The sequence below is a fragment of the Dromaius novaehollandiae genome, chromosome W, assembly GCF_036370855.1.
Source record: "Dromaius novaehollandiae isolate bDroNov1 chromosome W, bDroNov1.hap1, whole genome shotgun sequence".
NCBI classification, from domain to species: Eukaryota; Metazoa; Chordata; class Aves; order Casuariiformes; family Dromaiidae; genus Dromaius; species Dromaius novaehollandiae.
In genome coordinates, this window is record NC_088130.1 from 20,984,112 (window position 1) to 20,995,946 (window position 11,835).

Below are 11,835 nucleotides of genomic sequence, written 5' to 3' on the forward strand. Positions count from 1 at the left end.
TCATGCCATTCTATTCAAAGTATAATTTTAGTCTACTTTTACTTGCCCTTGAAAAGCTTTTCAAGAGAATCTTGAGAAAGTCTAAGAAGGAGGGGAAAGATAGGAGGTGGAAAAACATCATCATCTTTGTCCTCACTCCGTATTTAAAGAGGCACCAAAATAGCTTATTGAGGTTATAGGCCATATCCAGTAAAAGATGGGCTAAAATGGGATTTAGAAAGAAATTAGGTGTCTAAATTGCAATCCTGAGAGCTTTCACTGCCCAGCTCCATTACGCCTCCCCTAATGACTTTCAGGGAACGTCTGCAAAGCACAGGGCAGCACCAAGCCAAAAAGTTTGTCGGTCGTGAGCTGCTGTGGCCAGCTGAAGGAAGGGGGCTGGCCCAGCCGCCGGGGCACACGGGGACACTGTCGGTGGGGCCGTGCTGCTCCCGCACCCCCAGCAGCCCTCAGCCACCCACCGTCTACCTTGCGCCCAAGCTTAAGCGAGGCACCAGAAGTCCTCCTCTACAGGGAGACCAAGGTGTATCTATCATTCTGCTTTAAGAGGTCACGAGTAGAAGAGTCAAGGTCTGCTGGTGGAAAAGAAATGTGTAGGAAAGGCTGTAGGAGAGCTCTGGTGGAGCACCTCAGTGGAAACGTTTGCTTTAGGGAAAAGAACTGAAATGACAAGGATATTTTGGGTTCCACTTGCTCATATGCTCTTATGTGTCCATGCTACAGGCTTCCTAAACATTTTTACAAAACCAAAGATGTAAATTTTGCAAACATCAAACCTCCTCAAACAAATGCCAGCCACTCACCAAAAGGAACTTCATAAAACTGATCAGCAACAATATACTGAATGTATATAAAATCTCTAATACATACTTTGCAGAGCAACAGCCCAAGCTTTACTAGGATGTATATACAACCAGACTATCAATTTGAATTTCCAGATCCCCTTCAGATAGATAGATATGGAAAAATGTTCCCCAAACCTTAAAAGTATGCACATGTAGTAGTACCTGCTCCAAGCCATTCGATAAACAGAAAGAGGTCCATTTAGGAAGAAAATGTTTTCTCATCCATGAAATTAATCCATTGTGAATATCCTTATATTTAAAGCATCACAGGTTCAGTATTTTAGGAGATTGTCTTGTCCTCACTAAGTCTTACTTCCTACTAGACTTGGGCTATTTTTTGGTTTGTGTTTTACACAGTTCCTCCTTTCTCCTTCTTTCCAGGCCCTTGCCATAATCTTTGGACCATCGAGCAAGGTCGATCATTAGGATTTAAACAATTTGCTCTTCAAAAGCAGCAGATGTAGCAATACCCAGCTTTTCATGACCCACTGAACTCTGTACCCATTACAGATTCGCCTTCCTTACTGCTCTCCTGAGTCTCTTCTAACAGCCCAGAGACAGGGCAGTTCATAACTACTAATCTGGAGTGAAGTGTATGCTTACGGTACCAGCCAGTCTACACATGCACATTGATTGACTGGATTACTTCTGCCAAGTGCAAGGTATCTTTGCAGAGGCAACTTAGTCATTATATTAATTCAAGTCTCTCCCTTCTGCTTAGGCACTGATTTCACAGACATTGTAAGCACGTATCTTCGTGACTTCTACTCTTCTAAACTTGGATAAAATTGGCCAACAGGCTCAAAGTTCTTAAGTGAAAAGGAAGACAGACAGACAAGTAGAGATTGTGTAATCATAATTTCCTCAGGAAACCATGTTAAAAACAGATTCCTGAGTCCTTAGATGTAATAATTACAGTCATTACCACATAATATACATTTCCATTAGCATTAACTCATTGAATACAGATAACCTTTGGAATTTAAAGCGGATAACGCCCTTTTTGGTCATTTGGAAAAAAAAAAGAATTAAATCTGTGGCAATTAAGGGTCATTAAAGTAAATGATTCATGAAGGCCCAGTTTTCAAATTCGAATGCCTAAGCTAGCAAGATAATTACTACATTTGGGTGCTTTACGGATATATTTGATGATATTAGTAACACATCCAAGTATTCTCCCAGAAATTCCAAAAGGGAGATGAGGCCCTGGGTTCCTTACTCTGCAGATACAACACATATAGCTCAGTTTCTTGCTGCAGGAGGTTGTGGATGCTAGCGTTTTTCATGGATTATGAAAGCTACCAGCCAAATGGACAAGGGGCACAAAAAGCCCACTGGTTCAGGGAGCATGTGAGCCACAGATCACTGGACACTGAAGGATGATTCTGGGAGAGTGTCACTTTATGCCTTAGGCATGTGCTATTGGCCATTTTGCTCGGTTTTAGCCAAGCGTGCAACCTTAGCCAGACACGGGATGAGCTGGCATCCTGCGCGACCCAACACCACCACTCCTAGCGACTCCCTGAAGATGGATGGTGCCATCGCTGACCAGCTAGGTCTTGGGCTGGTGGCCCTTCCTCGTGGTGGTCAGTGAGCTCAGCCCGACCGAAATGTGGGGACCTGCGTGTCAGAGCATGCTGGGGGCAGCTGCAACTGCCCCTCTGTGCCCTCATGTCCGGCTGGGATGGTGCCTCGGGGAGAGCCTGCCTGCTCCGTTAAAGCCAAAATGTTGACCAGAGCAGGCGGCACTGGGAAGGAGGATGCTCGGGCTGTCCCTCCAAACAGGTCTCACGCTCCTCCAGGCTCTGGCCAGGAGAGAGCAGCCCTCATCTTCCCATCCTCATGGGAAGAGGCTGAGAGTGAATTACAGTGTGCTTCAACACTACTTTTCATTAGCCATTTTACTAAATCTTGCATCTTTGTTATTTTTTTCATACTAGCTATTTTCAGATAGTACCTGTTGTTCTTCAGTAGTCTCGCCTCATATGCTCTCGCACTGCAATTCTTGAGTTAGCACTTTTCTAATTGCCAAACACATAGTGGTCAGAAGGCATCAAAAGTATTTTTTCATCAGAACATATTTCATTCCCTAAACGTGGTTTCACCCATCCCTTTCATACTAATGCTTTATAAATTAATCATCAGGAGCAGACGCCAAGTAGGTTATACATTTTCTTGGTGAAGGGGAAATGTAAAAGGCCGGCCTCCTATTTGCTCTCAAACAGGGGCCTCCCCTTTAGATCTAGTTGCCTGTTTAATAGAAATCGTTCTATTTATATTTTCAAGAAAGTTCCCATGCTGTTTCTGTGCATCTAATATGAGGCACTTCCCCAAATTAAATACACTTATGCTGTCCTTGTTTTGAAGCATGCTAATTAAGAGTGCATTTATAAATATGAAGAACATTCTATAAATACAGTTTGTTTGCACAAAGTGAATTATATTCAGACAAATCAAGGTATTATAATACAATACGCTTCACAGGAAGAACCAGGGAACATTTTTCAGATGAACTGCACTGAAAAATGCCATTTCAGATTGACGATGAATGTGCAAACGATCTCAAGCATAAGAAATACTAAATATCCAAGATTTTAGCAATTTTAAAATGAATGCAACATTTTGCTGTTCTATCTTGAAACAAAGACAGAAGTTAGAATTAATTCATTTTTAAATGATACCTTTCCTTGTCCTCAAAGCTAAACAGAATATTTCATTTCAGGTCAAAGAAGGATTTCATTTGACTCAGAATTAACTTTATTTTATTGTCCAGGCACAAAATTGATACATTCATTATTTGCAGAGCTCTGCTTGTAGATAAGCTCCAAAGGCCACACTTGCATAAAATTACATAGAATTTACTTACTTAAAATCTAAATCTTACCAAAATAAACTCCTAAGGCCACACTTACATAAAATTACTTAGAATTTGCTTGCTTAAAACCCAAAATCTTACCTAAAGTTCACTCATTTACTTAAAAGTTGGCTTACATTACAAATGAGCCTGGGGGAGTATTTATACTTCTTGAAAAAATATATTCAACCTCATGATTTTGTCAAGTCTCAAATCTCTCTAATTTTGGTGCTTCATACCTACAGAGAATTCAGGGCGTGCAAAATAATTTGAAACCTTAGCTAGCATAGATTAGTCCAAATGCCACCTTAGACCAAACACAATCACTTTCTGGCATCTCCCCCTTCCAAGAGAGTGCTTTGGTACACCGTGAAATCCAAACAATGTCCAGAGAATAGCAGAACTGGGAGGAGACCATGCAGAGAACTGCAAATTAAAAAACACAGCATTTAAACCTTCTACATTCCTTTTTTTCCAAGAAGGAAGCAGTACGTGCTTGTTGCCAAAGTTTTAAAGACTGAGCTAAGGAACTAGGAAGTCGCCCTTAATCACACTTGGACACTGAGAGCCTCTTTTGCCAGTACGGAGAAGATACGCTCTTCAATTTATTCGACTAGTTCAGTCCTGTGCATGAACCTACAGATAACTTGAATGAGATATAAAAAATAAACACCCCTCTGACATGCACACTTTTTCGTCTTCCAGTGAAACGAGACGCAAGAGCCTGAGATCTACTAGTTCTAGAGAGACTCGGTGACCAAAAACAACCCATTCGTTTCCACTTCTGGAGATAACACTTATTTCCTTAACTAGATCCATTCATTTAAAATCAAAATCATATTTTGATGTTTGAAATACATTGCGTATCCAGCACATTTACAGTGGTCATACTGGTTAATAGAAATACTTCTAAAATGCCATTTGTGTTCATTTTAATTGAATTCTGACTCCATTCAAAAGCAATTTGACACCAGGCATGAATAAAAGAATAGTCACTGAGTAAATCAGAATTGTGTCATTGACCATTTTTAATGTAATAAGCTACAGACTTGCCTAAATAAACATACACAGGTATATTATAGGCTTTTGGTTAACCTTATATATAAATCTTAACACTAAATTTGCTAATTTGCAAATCCAAATATATTGGTTCTTACCCCACAAGGCGAATCAAATCTTCTTTAACAAACTAAAATTATTAATTCAAAAAATAATATCATTTATATCAAGTTTGCTGGCTTGCTGATACAAATCAAGCCACCTGAAAAAAAAAAAAAAATCCTTGGACTACCTTAAAAAGTCTTGTGAGATTATCCTTTTCTTTCTGACAAGGAAGATACTAATTTTCAGCGATCCCAAGACCATGCAGATTTGTTCTTCTGTAGACGCAACAAAATGATGTTGGATCTCCTTGTGTCTTAACTGATCTCAAATAGGGCTGTTATTTGCTCGGTTTCCGATAACTGACTCTTTAGAGATGAATCATAACATGATGCTGGAAACTTGGCAATTACATCAGTGACTCTGCACCATGCATTGCACATGACCTGCATACTAAGGGAGACGAGCGCGAGCCGGCAGGAATGCTTTGCGCAGTTGCTCCAACTCACCTCTTCTCATTATATCTGCTGCACACACAGGCTCGCTTGCTTACGAGACAGCCATGAACCCAGCAGCGGCCCGTGACGCCCGCGGTGCTGCTGCTCCCATGCAGCACCGAAAGAGTGGCTAAATATCCTGAGGTTTGCAGCTGAAAAAAAGTCTGGAAAAAAATATCAGAAGACAGATGCTGATCTGGAGCAGCCCTCGCAAGAGATTTTAAAGAGTCGAGCCAAATCTGCAATTGTTTGAGGACCCGCAAGTGAAGCATCTGAGCAAAATTGGCCTGATTTTCAGCACTTTGAGCTCCCGCTTAGTTCACCTTTAAGATTATACAAAATAGTCTGTTTGTATAATCTACAGCCTTGAAAGAAAGGTCTCCTGTGATCTCTCATAAAAGAGTCTTGGCAGATAAATGTGAGCAGCACAAAAGACATTGTCTTTCTTTCCTGGAAGTAAGTGCCATAGGCTCAATAGGTTTTCCAAACACACTGTTATAAGCACTTTGTTCTAAGAGGATGAAACTGTCTACAACCCTTTTAATGTTTTTTTTTCTTTCCCTTAAAAGTGTATTTCTATCTGGTGGCTTTCATCCAAGTTGTCCCAAATTGCTTTGTGAAGAGACAAGGCATACTTGAAGGAAACGAGAATAGCAAATACTACAGAGAAAAGACAACAATGTCCGGGAACAGAGAAAAGGAGTCCAGTCCAGTCCAAAGTGGAATTTTGTTTTCTTTCTAGTTAGGGAGAGAAATACCCTGTTTCAACATGTTATGCCTAAAGAGGAGCCAACATTTCTGGGTGTGTGATTTGCTGCCTGAAACACACACACTACAGAAGTACATATAGATATATACTCATGCACACGCATGTGCACACACACACACATATATATGCACTGTATATTAGCACACATTTCCCTTTCCCACTGAGTTTAGTTTATATTTTACTGCTTTGAAAAATATTTTCACTCTTACTTCCACACTGCCATTTAAGAAATAGAAGTCCCAGCTCCTGCAGCACAGCGCCCACGGTCAACCTTCCGGAAACTCAAGAGATTGTTTCCTCTGCCATCATTAGAAGACTTGCCATCAGTTACAGGGGCAGGGAATTACAATACCTAGCGATGCCGCAGATCTTAAGTATGAGTTCATCCCTCTGCCTTCAAAAGCGCTCTGCTCGGACCCTTTCCTGTAAAGGGGAACTGCAAGCTGTAAATGGAAGTACACAGCGTCTTGCAAAGGGAAGACCATACCTAAATACGAGAGGGCCTAGGAGGGACCAGCCTTAACTTCGGTCCCCATCCTCCCCGGCATTGAGTTCCCGTGCGGTGACAGGGACTTCGCAGGGTTGGGGAGCGGCAGGAGAGCTATGGCACGGCTCGAGAGCGCTCATACCACCAACACTAGGGCATGGGTGCCCGAGATTACATGCTAACGTGACTGTAAAACCTCCTCCCACGCAATGCCTCGGGCTACAGGTTTACCTTCATCTTGTGCTGTGACATGGAGATTAAAGTCAGAGGGTGTCAGACAGAGTCACCTTGGCAGAAATCAGGGCAGCCCGGAATGGGCTACCACCACTATTAGGGATCCCTTCTTGCAGGACGGGCCAACGCTCAAACTCAAGCTGTTCCCAAAGATCTAATCTTCATTTTACCAATGGATATAACTGGAAGAGAAATGTTAAGTGACTTGCCTAACAGATCTCAAATACATTTTAATGCAAAGAGCATATGAATATTTAACTATGCACGGGTACCGCAGCAGACAGAAAAATTCAGCTCAGAAGAGAGGTGAAGGCTGGAGCTCTCGACTGAGCTGCTGGAGCTGGAAGCCAAGTTCTGCTTCTCAGCCAGGCAGAGCAGGAACCTGGTCCCCAGAAGGACAGGTCTCAGCAGCTCCCTCCTTTCGAGCGGAAAGTAGAAAGAGCACAAGGAAATTCGGCTTTGTTGTGATGCAGAGGGAGGAAAGGCCTGTGGACCCACCTACTCATCGAAGAAACTCACAGCAATGTAGGCTTTGCAACCCAATAGTTCCTCTCTGCCACTACTGTACTCAGACCTCAGAATATAATATGCAAAATTTTGCATTAATTGGTATTGGAACACAGTAGAATTATATTCTTATTTATTTTTTATAAGCCCTTAATAAGGGCAGATAGAAAGACTGGCTGACAGGTTAATGTTTAGAACTGCCTTGAGCCGAGGATATACTGTACTTGCCAAAACAACACCCAGCTCACATGATCTACAGGTGTGAAATACAGACGGAATTAATACAGCTAATATGTGCTTATTCATATAGTCACTTCAGAAGAAAATACTTCTAATGGAATGAATCCTGAGTACTAGATAAGAAGAGTAAGATTTCCCCAATGACTACTTTCAATCTTTGTTTACAACATCAAAAAAAAAATCTGAGATTCAATTATTTATCTACCCATTATTTATTCATTCACCTAGTAGTATCTCAGTAAACTAGCATGTGGTTTGGCTTCTCAGTTTTCCCCTAAGAGTTCTGGCCAAACACTCCTGCACAAAGGAAAGCCAAGGAGTATTTTCATCTGAAAACACAAAGAAAGCAGCCATATCTTTTCAAATCTCTTTCATTACAGCTTTAACTGGTGATGGACATGTTCCAGACAGTCTGGTTCAAGCTCGGTTAAAGCCTTCAAATGTTTGGAGGCTCGTGAAGTACCCTCTCTCTTTATTGTGCCCTGAAAGCAGCTCCTAGAAAACCTCCTTATCTCGGGAATACGCAGAGAAGGGGTATTTGATTACGCCGTCCAAATACAGAAGAAAAGACATGAACATGGGTTCGCACAATAAAACAGCCACTGTACTGGGCTACTTTATTGAAGGATATTGTTATTCTCCAAAAATGTAACTCGCAACCCAAGCGGGCTTATTCTCACTCCGAGTTCCCCTTTCTTGCTTTCTGCCTGAGAGTTGCAGCTCCTGCCCTGACTATGCAGAACCTGCTGCTTTCATTTTGCATCATTTCCCCTAAATTCATGCCTCCATATCATTTCTTTCCCTCTTTAGTGAGCACAACTCAGTCATAACAAACAAAGTGCTTGGTTTGGGATCTTGGCATTTTCAAATTCACAGCAAAATCTGTGGGGAAGTAAGGTTTCAAACAAAATTTAGTCAGGCTCATGTAAAGGATTTTCAAGATGTGGAAAAATCCTTCCACAAACCTGTGCCAGTCATTAAAGTGTCTCACATCTCCAGCCTTAACCACACCATTTTGCAAACCATTTATTGCCAGAGTGCATGAATGCACTGAAGCTTGGCCATCGCAGTGACTGCCTATTAAAATAAACAAACAGGAAAAAAGCAAAATAATCCTGAAGTCTTTAAAAGAAGAGATCCAGGAGCCCATAGGCGGAGGAAGCCAGCTCTTGGTAGGATAAACGTCATCGGGAGGGGCTGGGTAGTAGAGACGTACCTGAGTAAGAGCCGAGAGCCTGAGGGGCAAGAAAATCTAAGTGAGCTGAGGTAGCCTAATGAAAACTAATTCCGGGAAAGATTGAGATTTGGGGTGGGACTCAGCTGTACTAAGCCACGCAGGTAATCCCTATTTTAAACCCACTTGATTCATTCTGAGGAGAATGATGGTTCGCTAAAGCTATTTTATCTGGATCTCTAGAAGCTCTGAAGTGCTAAAAAACTGCAGCAGTTGCTATGGTCTATTATCTATTAAAGGAGATAAAAAAAAAAAATCCTGATTAAAAAGGTTACAAATTGGATTTAGAAATGGAAGTTGTATTCATGCTCAAATATACAACCAGGCACCATTCTGTATGCTAAACTGGTTTAACGATGACTTTCTGCATTAAAGGTTGCTCCTCCATAGCTTAAGGCTACTCAGGCTCAAACCAAAATTTTTCAAGTCACCACTTCCATAAGAGGACATAACTAATATTATGGAAAGGCACACAGCGAGGCGTGTTTCTTTCAAGTGTATTAAGATGAATTAGCCCATCTCCATCACTTCAGTTTTTGATCCCAGGGATTATTTGCAAAGGTCTTTGAGATCCCAGGAGGTAGGGATAAGGTGCCCAAGTCCATAGTACCCCATGATTATAATGCTGTACCCAGAATGAGGGTCACTCTGTCTATCATTTAAAGCAAAATGAAGCATAGAGTGAGATTCTTGTGGTAAGATGATTTTGTCTTGGCTTTCTGTCCAGGGCTGAAATTTACTTTATTGAATACTTATCATAACAAAAAGACTATGCTAAAAGAATTCCAAGAATTGCAGGTTTTGTAATAAAGCAAAACCTCTCTAATGACTCTGTAATTATTGCACTATAATTCAGGAATCCAAAAGATCTAGAGATTTCAAGAAACTGGAACACTTCATTGCATTTGCTTCGGTTCAGGCATGTCCTGCATTTAATTTCTCAGTAATCCTCTTTACATGGGCAATGTACCTAAAACTAATGTAATTAAGTATGTTAGTAATAATGCATGTGGTAATGTGTCTCACTAGAACAGTTGTACATAACCTAAATTTTCTCCTGTCAAAAAAAAGGACAATAAATGAATTTTGGCACTTCAGGACCCCAAGCCTTTATATCGTGCTCCTCACTTCACAACACGGGATCACAGTGTTCAAGTATTCAGTCATGACAAAATTAATTCCTAGACAGACAGAAGCACTTTTGCTATGAGCTGACCTATTTCTGTATTAACCTATATCGGGCTGGGTAGTATCAACGGTGTCAGTGACACTTAAGCGGCTCAGTATGCAAACGTTTTTAAAATGGGAATATGCCCTTTCTGAAAAAACTCTTATCCCTGCCACCCACCCCACCTATATGGTAGGGCTTGCGCTAAACTTAGCGCTGAGAAGCGAGCTGGTAAAAACCTCTCTCTTGCCATTGCCCGCTCCTGCTGCAGTTCCCCTGGCTGAGGGCGAAACAAGCCCCAGTAAAGCGCGAGAACTCCGCACCACACTCAAACCACGAGAAACATCTTAAGGGCTTATGTCCTATTCGGCCTCTGCAGTCAGACCGGCGATACTAGCAGACCTGGAAAAGAAGGAAACAGCTTGATACCGAATCCCATCTCTAGGCATCGGGCGAAAGAGAGGTCGATTTCCTCTGCTGCAAGTGAGGCCATTTTAAATAGGAGGAGCAATTATAACAAGGATGTGTGTGCTTGGGGGTTTTCTGTGAAAGAAGAAAATCCCCCCACAACGTGGAAAATTCAGAGGTGAACGCCAGCCCACCTCAAACTGATGGCCGCAAAACTCACTCACAAGCAGACTGTTGCTTTTCCCGGTATCCGGTTATGAAGGTATCCTTCACTACACCTTGCAAAAAATTCAGATGAAAACTGCCACGGCCTATCCGCCTTTTTTTTTTTTTCCCACAAGCTCATTACGCTTAATATTTCAGTGGACTCCAGCAGGGATTTATTATAAATTTTAGTATCTTATCCACATGAAGAGGGATTGGGTTGAGAGGGTTCTTTATAGCTGTTGTTTTCCAATTGAGCATTAAGTGCCCATTGTAGCACCAAGTCCCTCATGGTGTAACAGATGCCTTTGTAATTTAATTCATGTGTGTTCCATGAATATTTATGTACATTAGTTAAAAAATAATTCAGTGACGGTAATACTGCTCTGTGTCCCCTAGTCAACAAATAGGAAGAAGTGCCCCCCTTGCCACACGCTTATCTCTCGGTTATTAATGTACAATAACAAATGCCAAACTCTCAGCTGGGAACATGATATTGTAATTGCTTAGTAGGCTATTAGGGCATACCTGTCTGTCAGAATCAAAATACAGAAAACAACCCTGCTGATACGAGAATGATTGATTTCTTGTGCCACCTCGTGGAAAAACGACTCATTGCAAGACAGCCTCCTTAAACTTGTCTTACACGGAGCTCGCTGTACGCAGAAATGGCAAGAGCCTGGTTCAGGTCCACCTTGCTTCCTGCACGAAGAAATCTCTTGCCTGTTAAGCAGTAACCTGGTTTGTTACTATCTTACATTCGAATATTGGTGATCAGTCCAGCTAAACCCGGTGACTCATCTTTCCGTACGCTCTGTGCGTGGTGCCGAGCCTCCACCACTGAGCTTTAACTGATCTATTGTCCTTGCTAGGCACTATTTTTAGATCTTCCTCCATGCTCAGATTTATTCAGAAAGATAATGTGCTGCTTTTTGGATTCACCGCACAACAGAAATACTTGTTTGCACCTGGCCCGCTGGTCGGCTCAATTTGTGCTTTTTCTGAAAATCATACGCTAATTGTTCTAACAATAAATATTCACTGATTGCTTAATTAAACTTATTAAAATACAAATTAAACCCCCAAACCAGTGACAATAATTTAAAAAGAGCATGTTACCAAAACGATGAAAGGTCAAATTTAACTTTTTCCATTATCCAATATAATATCAATTAACAATAATAGGGAAATGGACCGGCACAAAGAAGTCTGAAAACACGTTTTGCCACAATTTAAATTGAACCATGTTACCTCACCCAGAGCTCGGAAGAAGATTAAAGAGTATTA

The 11,835-nt window shown here is 41.4% G+C and overlaps 1 protein-coding gene across 3 annotated transcripts in view; it reads right to left on the reverse strand.

Annotated features, from left to right (window-relative positions):
* The window catches only part of LOC112978801 (nuclear factor interleukin-3-regulated protein), a 79,381-nt gene extending 67,769 nt beyond the window's left edge, over positions 1 to 11,612 (reverse strand). The window contains exon 1 of one of the 3 annotated variants that reach the window (XR_010385516.1): positions 4,991 to 11,612. The gene's annotated coding sequence lies outside the window, so the exon portion shown is untranslated. The remainder of the gene's footprint in view (positions 1 to 4,990) is intronic. The other 2 variants (XR_010385515.1, XM_064499837.1) reach the window with 2 other exon arrangements.
* Between the last annotated feature and the right edge of the window lie 223 nt (positions 11,613 to 11,835).